The sequence below is a fragment of the Arachis stenosperma genome, chromosome 6 (genome assembly GCF_014773155.1).
Source record: "Arachis stenosperma cultivar V10309 chromosome 6, arast.V10309.gnm1.PFL2, whole genome shotgun sequence".
NCBI classification, from domain to species: Eukaryota; Viridiplantae; Streptophyta; class Magnoliopsida; order Fabales; family Fabaceae; genus Arachis; species Arachis stenosperma.
The window spans coordinates 119716681-119732333 of record NC_080382.1 but is presented as its reverse complement, the minus strand read 5'-3'; the positions used below and the strand labels follow the sequence as shown (position 1 = coordinate 119732333).

The 15653-nt window shown below is 39.5% G+C and overlaps 1 non-coding gene across 1 annotated transcript; it reads right to left on the bottom strand.

The window, feature by feature from the left end:
- Positions 1 to 12143: 12143 nt before the first annotated feature.
- LOC130937221 (small nucleolar RNA R71) lies at positions 12144 to 12251 on the bottom strand. The gene has a single exon (XR_009068449.1). It is a non-coding gene; the product is annotated as a small nucleolar RNA R71 (small nucleolar RNA).
- Between the last annotated feature and the right edge of the window lie 3402 nt (positions 12252 to 15653).

Genomic DNA, 15653 nt, shown 5'->3' with positions numbered 1-15653 from the left:
GTTCTCTATTAGAGACTTAAGCTTGCCCATTTTTCTGTGGTTGATATGGAGTTGCCACCCTGTGGCTAACTCCATATCGAACCATAGCGGAGTAAAGATGTTTATTGCAGAAATGAGCGCCCCCATTACTAATTAGTACTATAGGGACACCAAATCTGCTGAAGATATGTTTCTGGAGGAATTTTAGCACTATCTTAGTATCATTAGTGGGTTTTACAATAGCTTCCACCCATTTGGATACATAATCCACTGCCACCAGAATATAAGTGTTTGAGTATGATGGTGGGAAAGGCCCCATGAAGTCAATACCCCATACATCAAATAACTCAATCTCCAAGATTCCTTGTTGAGGCATGGCATAACTGTGAGGCAGATTGCTAGATCTTTGGCAACTGTCACAATTAAGTACAAACTCTCGGGAGTCTTTATAGAGAGTAGGCCAATAGAAGTCACATTAGAGGACTCTTGTGGCTATTCGCTCACTTCCAAAATGTCCTCCATATTGTGATCCATGGCAATGCCAGAGGATCTTCTGTGCTTCTTCTTTAGGCACACATCTACGGATTACTCCGTCTGCACATCTCTTGAAGAGATATGGTTCACCCCAAAGATAGTACTTTGCATCCGTGATCAATTTCTTTGATTGCTGCCTACTATACTCTTTGGGTATGAATCTCACAGCCTTGTAGTTTGCAATGTCTGCCAACCATGGTATTTCCTGGATGGCAAAGAGTTGTTCATCCAGAAATTTTTCAGAGATCTCAGTAAGAGGGAGGAACGCCCCTTCTACTGGTTTTATTCAGACAGGTGATCTGCTACTTAGTTCTCTGTCCCTTTTCTGTCTCTTATATCTATATCAAACTCTTGCAGAAGCAACACCCATCTTATGAGTCTGGGTTTTGAATCCTGCTTTCTGAGTAGATATTTAAGAGCATCATGGTCAGTGTACACAATCACTTTTGATCCTACTAAATAAGATCTGAACTTGTCAATGGCGTAAACCACTGCAAGTAACTCTTTTTCTGTGGTTGTGTAGTTCTTCTGTATGTCATTTAAAACACGACTGGCATAATAAATGATGTGCAGAAGCTTGTCATGCCTTTGTCCCAACACTGCACTAATGGCGTGGTCACTGGCATCACACATTAGTTCAAATGGTAATGTCCAGTCTGGTGCAGAGATGACTGGTGCTGTGACCAGCTTAGCTTTCAGAGTCTCAAACACCTACAGACACTCCTTATCAAATATAAATGGCGTGTCAGCAGCTAGCAGATTACTCAGAGGTTTGGCAATTTTTGAAAAATCTTTTATAAACCTCCTATAGAATCCTGCATGCCCCAGACAGCTTCTGATTACCTTAACATTGGCAGGTGGTGGTAATTTTTCAATTACCTCTAACTTAGCTTGATCCACCTCTATTCTCTTATTTGAAATTTTGTGCCCAAGGACAATTCCTTCAGTCACCATAAAGTGACATTTCTCCCAGTTTAAAACCAGGTTAGTCTCTTGGCACCTCTTTAGAACAAGTGCTAGATGGTCAAGACAGGAGCTAAATGAGTCTCCAAATACTAAAAAGTCATCCATGAAGACTTCCAGAAAATTTTCCACCATATCAGAGAAAATAGAGAGCATGCACCTTTGAAAGGTTGCAGGTGCATTGCACAGACCAAATGGCATCCTTCTATATGCAAATACTCCGGATACACATGTGAATGCTGTTTTCTCTTGATCATGGGGATCTCCTGCAATTTGATTATAACCTGAATATCCATCCAGGAAGCAGTAGTATTCATGACCTGCTAGTCTTTCTAGCATTTGGTCTATGAATGGTAAAGGAAAATGATCCTTTCTGGTAGCCGTATTGAGACTTCTGTAATCAATACACATACGCCACCCTGTAACTGTTCTTGTAGGAACTAGTTCATTTTTTTCATTATGAACCACTGTCATGCCACCCTTCTTAGGGACGACTTGGACAGGGGTTACCCAGATGCTATCAGAAATAGGATAAATAATTCCAGCCTCTAATAATTTAGTGACCTCCTTCTGCACCACCTCCTTCATGGCTGGATTCAGCCGCCTCTGTGGTTGAACCATTGGCTTAGTGTCATCCTCCAATAGGATCTTGTGCATGCATCTGGCTGGGCTAATGCCCTTAAGATCACTGATGGACCACCCAAGAGTTGTCTTGTGTGTTCTTAGCACTTGAATTAGTGCTTCCTCTTCCTGTGGCTCTGAGGTAGAGCTTATGATTACAGGAAAAGTGTCACCTTCTCCCAGAAATGCATATTTCAAGGATGGTGGTAATGGTTTGAGCTCGGGTTTAGGAGGTTTCTCCTCTTCCTAAGGGATTTTCAGAGGTTTTATTATTCTCTCTGGTTCCTCCAGATCAGGCTGAGCATCTTTAAAGATATCCTCTAGCTCTGATTTGAGACTCTCAGTCATATTAACCTCTTTCACCAGAGAGTCAATGATATCAATGCTCAAGCAGTCGTTTGGGGTGTCTGGATGCTGCATAGCTTTGACAACATTCAACTTAAACTCATCCTCATTGACACTCATGGTTAATTCCCCTTTTTGGACGTCAATGAGAGTTCGTCCAGTTGCTAGGAAAGGTCTTCCTAGAATGAGAGTTGCACTTTTGTGCTCCTCCATTTCCAGCACCACAAAGTCAGTGGGAAAGGCAAATGGCCCAACCTTGACAATCATGTCTTCAATCACGCCTGACGGGTATTTAATGGAGCCATCAGCAAGTTGGAGACATATCCGGGTTGGTTTGACTTCTTTAGTCAAACCAAGCTTTCTAATAGTAGATGCAGGTATTAGGTTGATACTTGCTCCAAGATCACATAGAGCTTGCTTGGTACAAGTACCCTCTAATGTGCATGGTATCATAAAGCTTCCGAGATCTTTAAGCTTTTCTGGTAAGCTTTTCAGAATGACTGCACTGCATTCTTCAGTGAGGTAAACTTTTTCAGTTTCTCTCCAATCCTTCTTATGACTTAAGATCTCTTTCATGAACTTAGCATAAGAGGGTATTTGCTCAAGTACCTCTGCAAACGGAATCTTTATTTCAAGAGTCCTGATATAGTCTGCAAAGCGGGCAAATTGCTTATCATGTTTCGCTTGGCAGAGTTTCTGAGGATAAGGCATTTTGGCTTTGTATTCCTCAACTTTAGTTGCTGCAGATTTATTTCCTACATATGTGGTTAGAGAAGCCTTTTTAGAGGGGTTGCTATCAGCACTTGTATGTGTCTGATCCCTCATTGGCGTTTGAATGCCAGGGTTGGAAGCTGGAGTGGCGTTAGACGCCAACTCCTTACTTGTTTCTGGCATCTGAACGCCAGAACTGAGCTTCCTTTGGGCGTTTAATGCCAAATCCTTGCTTGTTTGTGGCGTTTGAACGCCAGAACTGAGCATGGGTTGGGCATTTAACGACAGCTCTTCACCCTTTTTCTGGCGTTTGAGCGCCAGAATTATTCCTCTCTGGGCTCTTACTGTCCTCAGAGGGATTTTGGATATCAGTTTGTTTATTTCTTGGCTTCCTACTACCTTGAACTGAGGTATTTAATGTTTTCCCACTTCTTAATTGAACTGCTTGGCACTCTTCTGTTATTTGTTTTGATAACTGCTGTTCTGTTTGCTTCAACTGTACTTCCATGTTCATATTGGCCATTCTTATGTCTTGTAATATCTCCTTGAATTCGGCTAGCTGTTTTGTTAGAAAATCTAATTGCTGATTGAATTCAGTAACTTGTTGTGCAGGACTGAGTTCAGCAGTTACTGTTTTAGCCTCTTCTTTCATGGAAGACTCACTACTTAGGTACAGATGCTGATTTCTGGCAACTATATCAATGAGCTCTTGAGCTTCTTCAATTGTCTTTCTCATGTGTATAGATCCACCAGCTGAGTGGTCCAAAGACATCTGAGCTTTCTCTGTAAGCCCATAATAGAAGATGTCTAACTGCACCCACTGATAAACCCCATTTGTAGGGCTTATCTTATGCTTGATTTAAGGGATTTTATAACCTTTTACCCACATTTATTCAATGAAATAGCATGGTTTTATAACTTCTCCTTTAATTGTGCTTAAGAGTGAAAACATGCTTTTTAGGTCTTAAAATAGCTAAATCTAATTCTCCTTGATTTCATTAGATGCCTTGATATGTTTGTTAAGTGATTTAAGGTTTAGGAGGCAAAGATTGGATCAAGGGAATGAAGAAAGAAAGCATGAAAAGTTGGAGAACTCATGAAGAAATGAAAGAACCGGAAAGCTGTCAAGCCGACCTCTTCGCACTTAAACGACCATAACTTGAGCTACAGAGGTCCAAATGATACGGTTCCAGTTGGGTTAGAAAGATAACATCCGGGGCTTTAAAACGATATAAGATTTGTCATAGTTTCTACACGTATGGTGGTGCGCACGCGCATAGTATGCGCATGCGCCGTTGCTACCACCTGGTTCATTTAAAGCAAAACGTGGCCAGCAAATTCTAAAGCCTTGTGGGCCCAATCCAACTCATTTCTGATGCTATTTAACCCAAGGAATAAAGAGGGAAACACAAGTTAGTTACCATTAGTTTAGTTTAGCTTAGTTTTAGTAGTTAAAGTTAGTTTCTAGAGAGAGAAGCTCTCACTTCTCTCTAGGATTAGGATTAGGTTTAGTTCAATAATCTTAGATCTAGATTTTAATTCATCTTCTTCTACTTCTATCCTCTCAATTCCTTGTTGTTACATTCATCTTCCTCTATTCTTTTGTTGTAATTTCCTTTATGTTGTTCTTATGCTTTGTTGTAGATCTACTATTGTTCCTTCCATTTTCTTTCAATTCAATAAGAGGTAATTCATAATAATTGTTCTTCTTTGCTTTTATATTGTTGATCTCTTGCCTTTGTAGTTAGATCTCTCTTTAATTCTTGCAATTTATGTTGTTTACTTTTATTGCCCTTGATGTGTTTGTTGAAATGCCTCTTCTAGACATAGTATAGATTTTGTTCCTCTTGGCCTAGGTGGAGTAATTAGTGACACTTGAGTTATCTAATTCCTTTGTTGATTGATAATTGGAGAGATTGCTAATTGGTTTGGAGTGCACTAAGGCTAATCTTTCCTTGGGAGTTAGCTAGGACTTGTGGCTCAAGTCAATTCATCCACTTGACTTTACTTTATTTAGTAAGGGTTAACTAAGTGGTAGCAATGAACAATTCTCATCACGATTGAGAAGGATAACTAGGATAGGATTTCTAATTTTCATACCTTGCCAAGAGCCTTTTATAGTTGTTAGTTTATTTTCCTTGCCATTTACTTTTCATGCTTCTTATCCAAAACCCCAAAATAACTCATAACCAATAACAAGACACTTTATTGTAATTCCTAGGGAGAACGACCCGAGGTTTGAATACTTCGGTTTATAAATTTTAGGGGTTTGTTTTAGTGACAAACAACTTTTTGTATGAAAGGATTAGTGATTGGTTTAGAAACTATACTTGCAACGAGAATTCATTTGTGAATTCTAAACCATCAAAAATCCATTCATCACCCACTCTGAAAATATTTTAGAGGGGCATTTTCTTAGCATCTCCCTGTATCTCTCCCAGGCATCATAAAAGAATTTATTATCTCCTTGTTTAAAGCCTTGGATGTTCAGCCTTAGCTGTGTCATCTGTTTTGGAGGGAAATATTGATTCAGGAATTTTTCTGACAGTTGTTTCCATGTCCTTATGCTAGCCTTAGGTTGGTTATTTAACCACCTCTTAGCTTGGTTTTTTACAGCAAATGGAAACAGTAATAATCTGTAGACATCTTGATTTACTTCCTTATCATGTACTGTGTCAGCAATTTGTAAAAATTGTGCCAGAAACTCTGTAGGTTCTTCCTGTAGAAGACCAGAATACTGGCAACTTTACTGCACCATGATAATGAACTGAGGATTCAACTCAAAACTACTAACTCCGATGGAGGGTATACAGATACTATGAAGCAGTAGTGGGGTTAGCATATGACCCCAGAGTCCTTCTGGACTGTTCATTTCCACTTAGGTCCATGATGGAGTAAGGGAGATGATGTAGATAAAAGTTTTATTTATTTTATTATATTTTCAAAAAAATTCGAAATAATAAAATAAAATAAAAACTAAAATAAAAATAAAAATAAAATAAAAAAAGATTTGAAAATATTTTATGAGGATTTTCGAAAAAGTGAGGAGAGAGAAAGTGGTTAGGATATTTTTTAAAAAGATATGATTTTTAAAAATCTTTAAAAAATAAGATTTGAAAAATTTTGAAATTGAAGTCTGAAATTTTTTTTAAAAAAAATTCGAAATGATTGCTTAAAAAGAAGTTAGAAAAGATATTTTTTATTTTTGAATTTTATTATGAAAGAGAAAAACACACAAAAGATACAAGACTTAAAATTTTTAAATCCAATGCTCCTTGTTTTCAAAAATTTTGGAGGAAAAACACCAAGACACACCAAACTTAATTTTAAGATCAAAACACAAAGAAGACTCAAGAACACCTTGAAGACTCACAAGAACACCAAGAACAAAAGAAAGAACATCAAACTTAAAATTTTTAGAAAACCAAATTAAAATTTTCGAAAACTAAAGAAAATTAACAAGAGAACACCAAACTTAAAGTTTGGCACAAGATTTAATCAAAGAAAAATTATTTTTAAAAAAGTTTTAAAAGGAAGATACCCAATTACCAAGAACACAAACACAATGCTCTAGCCAATTGAGCTATAAATGTAACGTGTTTTAAAGAGATATTTTTAATAAATAAAAATTTTCTTGAAAATTGATAGTTTGAAAAAGCACAAGAAAAACAAGAAAAGACACAAAACAAGACAAACTAAAGATCAAACAAGGAAAATAGACAAGAACAACTTGAAGGTGAAAGATGAACAAAGAACATGCAATTCGAAAATTGAAAGACAAAGAAAAGCATGCAATTGACACCAAACTTAAAACATGACACTAAACTCACATAAAAACTAAAAATTAATAAAGAAAAATAATATTTTTGAAAAATTTTTGAAAAAAAAATAAAAGACTCTGACCCAAAAGACAAAATTTTCCTAATCTAAGCAACAAGATTCACCGTCAGTTGTTCAAATTCAAACAATCCCCGGCAACGGCGCCAAAAACTTGGTGCACGAAAATTACACTCACACTATGTAATTTCACACAACTAACCAGTAAGTGCACTGGGTCGTCCAAGTAATACCTTACGTGAGTAAGGGTCGATCCCACAGAGATTGTCGGCTTGAAGCAAGCTATGGTTATCTTATTATTCTTTATCAGGATACCAATAGGGTCCTTTAGTTTCAGTTGTAAAAAGTGAAAGAGCATGAATGAGTATTTGTTACGCAGTAATGGAGAATGTGTTGGAGTTTTGGAGATGCTTTGTCTTCTGAATCTCTGCTTTCTCCCTGTCTTCTTTTTCACGCACGCAAGGTTCCTCCTATGGCAAGCTGTGTGTTGGTGGATCACCGTTGTCAATGGCTACCATCCATCCTCTCAGTGAAAATAGTCCAGGTGCGCTGTCACCGCACGGCTAATCATCTGTCGATTCTCACTCATGCTGGAATAGGATCCATTGATACTTTTACGTCTGTCACTACGCCCAACCCTTGTGAGTTTGAAGTTCGTCACAGTCATTCAACCCCTGAATCCTACACGAAATACCACAGACAAGGTTTAGACTTTCCGGATTCTCAAGAATGCTGCCAATGGATTCTAGCTTATACCACGAAGATTTTGATTAAGGAGTCCAAGAGATACTCATTCAATCGAAGGTAGAACGGAGGTGGTTGTCAGGCACGCGTTCATAGATTGAGAATAGTGATGAGTGTCACGAATCATCACATTCATCATATTGAAGTGCGAATGAATATCTTAGAGAGAAACAAGCGTGTTTGAATAGAAAACAGAAATAATTGCATTAATTCATCGAGACGCTGCAGAGCTCCTAACCCCCAACAATGGAGTTTAGAGACTCATGCCATCAAAAAGTACAAAGTTCAGATCTAAAATGTCATGAGGTACAAAATAAGTCTCTAAAAGTTCTTTAAATACTAAACTAGTAACCTAGGTTTTCAGAAAATGAGTAAACTAAGATAGATAGTGCAGAAATCCACTTCTGGGGCCCACTTGGTGTGTGCTGGGACTGAGATTTGAGCTTCTCACGTGCTTAGGCTGTTTCTGGAGTTAAACATCAGGTTGTGACCTGTTTTGGGCGTTTAACTCCAACTGGTAACCTGTTTCTGGCGTTTAACGCCAGAAAGGAACATGGAACTGGCGTTAAACGCCAGTTTACGTCGTTTATCTTCGAGCAAAGTATGGACTATTATCTATTGCTGGAAAGATCTGGATGTATACTTTTCAACCCAATTGAGAGCGCACCAATTGGACTCTTGTAGCTCCAAAAAATCCTTTCTGAGTGCAGAGAGGTCAGAATCCAACAGCATCAGCAGTCCTTTTTCAGCCTGAATCAGATTTTTGCTCAGCTCCCTCAATTTCAGCCAGATGATGAGCGGATAATTTATACGCTTTTTGGCATTATTTTTAGTATGTTTTTAGTAGGATTTAGTTAGTTTTTAGTATATTTTTATTAGTTTTTAGTTAAAATTCACTTTTCTGGACTTTACTATGAGTTTGTGTGTTTTTCTGTAATTTCAGGTATTTTCTGGCTGAAATTGAGGGACCTGAGCAAAAATCTGATTCAAGAGACTGAAAAGGACTGCAGATGCTGTTGGATTCTGACCTCCCTGCACTCAAAGTTGATTTTCTAGAGCTACAGAAGCCCAATTGGCGCGCTCTCATCGGCGTTGGAAAGTAGACATCCTGGGCTTTCCAGCAATATATGATAGTCCATACTTTGCCCAAGATTTGATGGCCCAAACCGCCGTTCAAAGTCACCCTCAGAATTTCCAGCGTTAAACGCCGGAACTGGCACCAAAATGGGAGTTAAACGCCCAAACTGGCACCAAAGCTGGCGTTTAACTCCAAGAAGAGTCTCTACACGAAAATGCTTCATTGCTCAGCCCAAGCACACACCAAGTGGACCCGGAAGTGGATTTTTATGTCATTTACTCATCTTTGTACACCTAAGGCTACTAGTTCTCTATAAATAGGACCTTTTACTATTGTATTTTCATCTTCGGACATCTAGTTCTTAGATCATTTGGGGGCTGGCCTCACGGCCATGCCTAGACCTTGTTCTTATGTATTTTCAACGGTGGAGTTTCTACACACCATAGATTAAGGTGTGGAGCTCTGCTGTACCTCGAGTATTAATGCAATTACTATTGTTCTTCTATTCAATTCAGCTTGTTCTTGTTCTAAGATATCACTTGTTCTTCAACTTGATGAATGTGATGATCCGTGACACTCATCATCATTCTCACCTATGAACGTGTGACTGACAACCACCTCCGTTCTACCTTAGATTGAGTGAATATCTCTTGGATTCCTGATACACGATGCATGGTTGATCGCCTGACAATCGAGTGCTCGCCTGACAAACGAGCCAGCCATTCCGTGAGATCAGAGTCTTCGTGGTATAGGCAAGAACTGATGGCGGCATTCAAGAGAATCCGGAAGGTCTAACCTTGTCTGTGGTATTCTGAGTAGGATTCAATGATTGAATGACTGTGACGTGCTTCAAACTCCTGAGGGCGGGGCGTTAGTGACAGACGCAAAAGAATCACTGGATTCTATTCCGGCCTGATTGAGAACCGACAGATGGATAGCCGTGCCGTGACAGGGTGCGTTGAACATTTCCAATGAGAGGATGGGAGGTAGCCACTGACAACGGTGAAACCCTTGCATAAGCTTGCCATGGAAAGGAGTAAGAAGGATTGGATGAAGACAGTAGGAAAGCAGAGAGACGGAAGGGAAAGCATCTTCATACACTTATCTGAAGCTCTCACCAATGATATACATAAGTATCTCTATCTTTATCTTTATGTTTCATTCATCATCTATACCCATTTGAGTCTGCCTGACTAAGATTTACAAGGTGACCATAGCTTGCTTCATACCAACAATCTCCGTGGGATCGACCCTTACTCGCGTAAGGTTTATTACTTGGACGACCCAGTGCACTTGCTGGTTAGTTGTGCGAAGTTGTAGTGATCACAATTTCGTGCACCAAGTTTTTGGCGCCGTTGCCGGGGATTGTTTTGTGTATGGACAACTGACGGTTCATCTTGTTGCTTAGATTAGGTATTTTTCTTCAGAGTTCTTAAGAATGAATTCTAGTGTTTCATGATGATCTGTTGAAGTCTGGCTGGCTGTGAAGCCATGTCTAATCTTATTGGACCGAGGTTTCAACTGATCATCACAAGAGCTTGTTGATTTCTATCAATCTTGCTATTGGAGCAATGATCTGCTAAGACTTGGCTGGCCATTGGCCATGTCTAGTGTTTTGGACCGAAGCTTTCTTTGAAAGCTTGGCTGGCTGTGAAGCCATGTCTAATTCCTGGACCGGAGTCTTAGACTAGCATTGCAATGATTCCTGGAATTCAGATTAAGAATTCTGAAACCTTTGTTTTCTATTTTCATATAATTTTCGAAAAAAAAGCACAAAAAATTACAAAATCATAAAAAACCAAAAATATTTTATGTTTCTTGTTTGAGTCTAGTGTCTAATTTTAAGTTTGGTGTCTTGCATGCATTGTTTATTTGATCTTGGTTCTATTTTCAAGTCAATAGTATAGGGAACTGAAGATTCAGAACATGCAGCAGAGGAATTATACAGAAAAAGCTGGGGGTTTAAAACGCCCAGTGAAGAAGGACAGACTGGCGTTTAAACGTCAGCCAGGGTGCCTAGTTGGGCGTTTAACGCCCAAAAAGGTAGTGCATTGGGCGTTAAACGCCAGAATGTGCACCATTCTGGGCGTTTAACGCCAGGATGGCACAAGAGGGAAGATTCTGTTTTCAAATCAATTTTTTTTCAAGTTTTCAAAGTTTTTCAAAATCAAATCTTCTTCAAATCAAATCTTTTCAATCAAATGTTTTCAAAATCAATTTCTTTCCTCTTTCAAAGATACTTGTTAACAATTAATGATTTGATTGAACAATTCAAGTATGTTGCCTTTTCTGTTGAGAAAGGTTTAATGTTTGAATCATATCTTTTCTTGTTAGGCAAGTCATTATTTTTTAAAATCAAATCTTTTTTTTTTAAATTGTTTTCAAATCATATCTTTTCAATCATATCTTTTTAAAACCATAACTTTTTAATCATATCTTTTTTAATCACATCTTTTTCAAAACAGTTTTTAATCATATCTTTTTTATTTCTAATTTCAAAATCTTTTTCAAAAATTACTTGATCTCTTTCTCACTCTTGATTTTCGAAAATCAAATTAAAGTTTTTCAAAATGTTTTTAAAATCTTTTTAATTAATTTTCGAAAAATCTCTTCCCCTCTTCTCACATCCTTCTATTTATGGAGTACCACTCCTCCTCAATGCACAATTCGAACTCTATCTAACTAAGTTCGAATTCTTCTCCTTCTTCCTTCTATTTTTCTTTTCCTCTGACACCTCAAGGTATCTCTATACTGTGACATAGAGGATTCCACATTTTCTTGTTCTCTTCTCTCTCATATGAGCAGGAACAAAGACAAAGGCATTCTTGTTGAAGCTGACCCTGAACCTGAAAGGACCTTGAAGCGAAAGCTAAGAGAAGCTAAGGCACAACTCTCTGTAGAGGACCTAACAGAAATCTTCAAAGAAGAAGAACCCATGGCAGCCGAAAACAACAACAATGCAAGGAAGGTGCTGGGTGACTTTACTGCACCTACTCCCGACTTCTATGGGAGAAGCATCTCTATCCCTGCCATTAGAGCAAACAACTTTGAGCTTAAGCCTTAATTAGTTTCTCTAATGCAACAGAATTGCAAGTTCCATGGACTTCCATTGGAAGATCCTCATCAGTTCTTAGCTGAATTCTTGCAAATCTGTGACACTGTCAAGACTAATGGGGTTGACCCTGAGGTCTACAGACGTATGCTATTCCCTTTTGCTGTAAGAGACAGAGCTAGGACATGGTTGGACTCACAACCTAAAGAAAGCCTGGACTCATGGGAAAAGCTAGTCAATGCCTTCTTGGCAAAGTTCTTTCCACCTCAAAAATTGAGTAAGCTTAGAGTGGAAGTCCAAACCTTCAGACAGAAGGAAGGTGAATCCCTCTATGAAGCTTGGGAAAGATACAAACAATTGATCAGAAAATGTCCTTCTAACATGCTTTCTGAATGGAGCATCATAGGTATTTTCTATGATGGTCTCTCTGAACTGTCCAAGATGTCTTTGGATAGCTCTGCTGGAGGATCTCTTCATCTGAAGAAGACGCCTGCAGAAGCTCAAGAACTAATTGAAATGGTTGCAAATAACCAATTCGTGTATACTTTTGAAAGGAATCCTGTAAACAATGGGACAAATCAGAAGAAAGGAGTTCTTGAGATTGATACTCTGAATGTCATATTGGCTCAGAACAAAATATTGACTCAGCAAGTCAATTTGATTTCTCAAAGTCTGTCTGGAATGCAAAATGCACCAAGCAGTACTAAGGATGCTTCATCTGAAGAAGAAGCTTATGATCCTGAGAACCCTTCAATGGAAGAGGTGAATTACATGGGAGAACCCTATGGAAACACCTATAATTCTTCATGGAGAAATCATCCAAATTTCTCATGGAAGGATCAAGAGAAACCTCAACAAGGTTTCAACAACAATAATGGTGGAAGGAACAGGTTTAGCAATGGCAAGCCTTTTCCATCATCTTCTCAGCAACAGACAGAGAATTCTAAGCAGAACCACTCTGACTTAGCAACCATGGTCTCTGATCTAATCAAAACCACTCAAAGTTTCATGAATGAAACAAGATCCTCCATTAGAAATTTGGAGGCACAAGTGGGACAGCTGAGCAAGAAAATTACTAAACTCCCTTCTAGTACTCTTCCAAGCAATACAGAAGAAAATCCAAAAGGAGAGTGCAAGGCCATCAACATGGCCGAATTTGGAGAGGAAGGAGAGGAAGTGAACGCCACTGAGGAAGACCTCAATGGGCGTGCACTGACCTCCAATGAGTTCCCTAATGAGGAACCATGGGAATCTAAGGCTCAAAATAAGACCATAGAGATTCCATTGGACTTACTTCTGCCTTTCATGAGCTCTGATGAGTATTCCTCCTCTGAAGAGGATGAGTACGTCACTGAAGAGCAAGTTGCTAAATACCTTGGAGCAATCATGAAGCTAAATGACAAGTTATTTGGAAATGAGACTTGGGAGAACAAACCTCCTTTGCTCACCAAAGAACTGGATGACTTGTCTAGGCAAAAATTACCTCAAAAGAGACAAGATCCTGGGAAGTTTTCAATACCTTGTACCATAGGCACCATGACCTTCAAGAAGGCTCTGTGTGACTTAGGGTCAAGTGTAAACCTCATGCCTCTCTCTGTAATGGAGAAGCTAGGGATCTTTGAGGTACAAGCTGCAAGAATCTCACTAGAGATGGCAGACAATTCAAAGAAACAAGCTTATGGACTTGTAGAGGATGTTCTGGTAAAGGTTGAAGACCATTACATCCCTGCTGATTTCATAGTCCTAGAGACTGGGAAGTGCATGGATGAATCCATCATCCTTGGCAGACCCTTCCTAGCCACAGCAAAGGCTGTGATTGATGTTGATAGAGGTGAACTGATCATTCAAGTGAATGAAAAATCCTTTGTGTTTCAGGCTCATGGATATCCCTCTGTCACCATGGAGAGGAAGCATGAAGAGCTTCTCTCAAATCAGAGCCAAACAGAGCCCCCACAGTCAAACTCTAAGTTTGGTGTTGGGAGGCCACAACCAAACTCTAAAGTTTGGTGTTGAACCCCCACATTCAAACTCTAAGTTTGGTGTTGGGAGGTTCCAACATTGCTCTGAGCATTTGTGAGGCTCCATGAGAGTCCTCTGTCAAGCTACTGACATTAAAGAAGCGCTTGTTGGGAGGCAACCCAATGTTATATTTTATCTATTTTCCTTTGTTATTTTATGTTTTCTGTAGGTTGATGATCATGAGAAGTCACAAAATCAATTGAAAAAGCAAAAACAGAATGAAAAATAGGAAGAAAAATAGCACACCCTGGAGGAAGAACCTACTGGCGTTTAAACGCCAGTAAGGCTAGCAGATGGGCGTTTAACGCCCAGTCTGGCACCATTCTGGGCGTTTAACGCCAGAAAGGGGCACCAGACTGGCGTTAAACGCCAGGAAAGGGCAAGAACCTGGCGTTAAATGCCAGAAATGGGCACCAGCCCGGCGTTTAACACCAGAATTGGCTCAAAACGCGTTTTTGCATGCCATTTGGTGCAGGGATGACTTTTCCTTGACACCTCAGGATCTGTGGACCCCACAGGATCCCCACCAACCCCACCACCCTCTTTCTTCTTCACCCATTCACCAATCACCTCAACACCTTTTCCCCAAAAAACCTTCACCTATCAAATCCCATCTTTCTCTTCACCACTCACATCCATCCTTCATAAAACCCCACCTACCTCACCCTTCAAATTCAAACCACTTTCCCTCCCAAACCCACCCATACATGACCGAACCATGAGCCCCCCTCTCCTATATAAACCCTTCTTCACTTCTTCACTTTCACACAACCCAAACACCACTTCTTCCCCTCTTTGGCCGAACACAAAGCCATTCCTTTCTTCTTCTTCTACTCTCTTCTTTCTTCTTTTGCTCGAGGACGAGCAAACCTTTTAAGTTTGGTGTGGTAAAAGCATTGCTTTTTGTTTTTCCATAACCATTTATGGCATCCAAGGCCGGAGAAACCTCTAGAAAGAGGAAAAGGAAGGCAAAAGCTTCCACCTCCGAGTCATGGGAGATGGAGAGATTCATCTCAAGGGTGCATCAAGACCACTTCTATGAAGTTGTGACCTTGAAGAAGGTGATCCCCGAGATCCCTTTCAAACTCAAAAAGGGTCAACTTTGATTAAAGGTTGGACCAAGTCCTCACAGTCATTTGTGAAGAGGGCGCTCAATGGAAGAGAAACTCAAGAAGGAAGCCGGCTCAACTGAGAAGGCATGACCTCAAGCCCATCACTAAGGAAAGGATGGAGCAAGCATGAGGAAATTCCTCATCATGAAATCCCTGAGATGCCTCAAGGGATGCATTTTCCTCCACAAAACTATTGGGAGCAAATCAACACCTCCCTAGGAGAATTGAGTTCCAACATGGGACAACTAAGGGTGGAGCACCAAGAACATTCCATCCTCCTCCATGAAATTAGAGAGGATCAAAGAATCATGAGAGAGGAGCAACAAAGACAAGGAAGAGACATTGAGGAGCTCAAGCACTCCATAAGACCTTCAAGAGGAAGAACAAGCCGCCATCACTGAGGTGGACCCGTTCTTTAATCTCCTTGTTCTTTATTTTTCTGTTTTTTTTCGAGTTTTATGCTTATGTTTATCCATGTTTGTGTCTTATGATCATTAGTGCCTTAGTGTCTATGCCTTAAAGTTATGAATTTCCTATGAATCCATCACCTTTCTTAAATGAAAACTGTTTTTATCACAAAAGAACAAGAAGTACAGGATTTCGAATTCATCTTTAAAACTAGCTTAATTAGTTTGATGTGGTGACAATACTTTTTGTT